We start from the raw sequence: 3,268 nt of genomic DNA, 5'->3' as shown, positions 1-3,268 counted from the left end.
AAGGACTGCCGTGCAACTTCAATCCTTGTCTTTATATCTATTTCTGGATCCCACCGTTCATTAAGCCAGCAACCAAGATATTTATATCTTGACACTTGATCAATATTTTTCCCATTGAGTGTCAGTTTCATTTATGAGGCTGGATGTTTGCTGATGATCATGTATTTTGTCTTGTTGATGTTTATATTTATTCCCATTCTTTGGCTTTCTATGTATACTCTGTCAACGAGTTTTTGGAGAGCCATAATGTTATCTGCAATTAGCACGGTGTCATCTGCATATCGTAGGTTGTTAACAATCTTTCCATTTATTGTGATTCCCTCTGGACATTCTTCCAATGCTTTTTTAAAGATTACCTCTGCATATATGTTGAACAGGAGTGGTGAGAGCACACATCCTTGTCTCACTCCTCTTTTGATGTTAATATCACTGGTGATAATGTTGTCTAATTGAACGGTAGCTGACTGATTCCAATACAGATTTGTTATTAGTCTTATGGCTTGTTCGTCTAGCCTTATTTGTTGAAGGATTTCTATTAAGTTGGTGTGTCTGACTTTGTCGAATGCTTTTTCAAAATCTATGAAACACGTAAAGATAGATTTCTGTTTTTCTATGCATTTTTGTATCAATATTTGGGTACAGAAAAGGGCCTCTCTAGTACCGAAACCATTCCGAAAGCCGAATTATGTTTCACTTAGAGTTTCTTCACTTTTTCTATAAATGCGATTCTGAATTACTTTCAAAAATATTTTTAATGTTTGGCTCATTAGACTAATAAGTCTGAAGTCACCACAGGAATTTGCTTTGGGTTTCTTTGGGATAGTGATAAATGTAGATTTGAGCCAATCTGATGGAAATTCATCACTTTCATATATTTTATTAAATAGTTTTTCAAGAAGTTTGATGTTATCTGGTTCGATTAATTTTAAAAATTCTGTTTGCACACCATCTGGTCCACTGGCTTTTTCTGTTTTACTTGTTTGTATAGCATTCTCTATTTCGCATTTCATGATTGCTGGTCCTTGAATGTTATCTTTTTTTATTTATAGGCTACTGTCTAGTATCATTGAAAAGTTCTGTTACATATTTTATCCAAATCTGTGCTTTATTCTCTTCTTCTAGAACTATTTTTCCATTTTCGTCTCTTAGAGACACTATTTGCTTTTTCCTCAGTTTTCCGGAAATTTCGTCGATTTTCTTATACAGATTGAAATTATCATGTTCTTTCTGAAGCAGTTCAATTTCAGTACATAAATTTTTCATCCAATTTTCCTTGGCTTCTTTTATTTTTTTCTTGATGATGTTATGTGTTTCTGTATACCTGGCTAGGTCTTTGTTTTTATACATTCTTCTTGTATCAATAAGAGAAAGAATCTCATCTGTCATCCATTCCTGTTGTTTTATATTATTCACATAACCTACTTCTTCAATACTTGTTGTTACGACGGCATTCTTTAAGCTATTCCAAAGAGATTCCACACTTTTATTTTCTTCTATGTTAATCTGTTGTAATCGCAGGTTAAGCTGTGTCATGGCACTTTTATTTATGTTCGGGTCTTTCAGTTTTTCTACATCAATTTTCTTTTTCTTCTTTTGTGATTTTTTAGCTGATTTTAATCTAAGACGTACTTCTGGAACTATGGGATTGTGGTCTGATGAGATATCTGCTCCAGGATGTCTTTGCACTCTTTATACTACTGTGGAATCTTTTATTTATCAGTATATAATCAATTTGATTTCTGACAATATTATGTTGGTTATCTTGAGGCGATTTCCAAGTGTACAGTCTTCTTGGTGGAAGTTTAAACCAGGTATATTTGCTATTGTTAGATCTTCTTCCTGACAGAATTGGACTAGGCGATCTCCTCTGTTATTTCTGGTGCCTAAGCCATGTTCGCCAACAATTTCTCCATCACCCCCTCTTCCCACTTTTGCACTGAAGTCACCCATCACTATGTTTATATCATGTTTCTTTGTTAGGTTTTTAATCTCTTTTAGGTGTTCATAAAACTCTTCAACATCTTCTTCACTTTTGTCAGCTGTGGGTGCATAAGCTTGGATGATATTTATGTTAACAGGGTTTCCCTTAAGTTGTAACAGCATTATCCTTTCAGAAAATGGAATCCAATTTATTACTGATTTATTGATTTCTTCATCTACTATTACAGCTACACCATGTCGATGTTTGTTCTCATCATTCCCAGAGTAATACATTGTCATATTATCTTGTTGACACTTTCCGGATCCTGGCCATCTTGTCTCGCAAATTCCCAAAATCCGGATACCCAGCCTCATTTCTCTTGTGGCATTTCTTAATTTGCCAGCTTCATACAGAGTTCTGACATTCCAAGTTGTAATTTTAAAAGTGGACACCATTTTGAGCCTGGAGATTCTTCGCACCCCTGTCCCATTTAAGGGACGCCGGGAACTTGGGGCCAATTGTAAGGGTTTGCTCGCCATGGTGGTTGTTCTGGAGATAAGGTAGAGCAGTAGTTTCTCCGTTTGCTTTCTGCTCCGCAGTATTACAGACGTACACAATATGATATTGCCATCTGCAAATCTCTGATCACAAGCTTTTCCGTCATCATTTGGCTTCAACTTTGTGTCAGTACTGACAATGCTGCTTCCCAATGTCAGGGGCGGTGATCCCAGCAGGTACTTATTTAATGGCGGCACTACTCGCCATGTCACCAAGTTGTCATTGGGCTTTGTGAGGTTTTAAGTGAGACAGAGTTGCCACTTCTGCTCCCCCCACGCCCTGATAGCTCAGTCGCTGTTGGTCCACAGCTGCTTATTCGCCAGATTGCTCTGCTTATATCGCAGCTAACCTCCATATCTGAAGGCTGTTCCCCGATCCGCCACCTGGGGATGCACCTGGTAGTAGTCAGCTCTGCCCTGGGGTATGTGTTTTTTAGGATTGAATTTCACTTATATCCCTGGAGACACGTTTCATATCCAAAACATCTTTATTATAATTTTATGAAATGCTTATACTTTAAAACGAGTATTTGATAAAAGCAATTATATTATTAAAACATTCTCACACCTTTAAAAAAATTGTATCTTATTAAATTCAGAAAGTGAAGCTCCTCAGCCGAAATTACTTAGCAATTAAAATTGTGAAATATAATTGTAATTCATTCTGTGCATAAGAAATTGTCTGCAAAGTAAATGAAAACAATTCCCATTTCACACTAAACTAAAAACCGTGGAACATATGAAATGGTAGTGTAAACAAAAATAAAAAACCAATAATGAATACAATAAA

This window comes from Typopeltis vanoorti, chromosome 24 (assembly GCF_054136105.1).
Source record: "Typopeltis vanoorti isolate ZY-2024b chromosome 24, IOZ_Tvanoo_1.0, whole genome shotgun sequence".
In the NCBI taxonomy this organism is placed as follows: domain Eukaryota; kingdom Metazoa; phylum Arthropoda; class Arachnida; order Uropygi; family Thelyphonidae; genus Typopeltis; species Typopeltis vanoorti.
Note: the sequence above shows the minus strand (reverse complement) of the source record.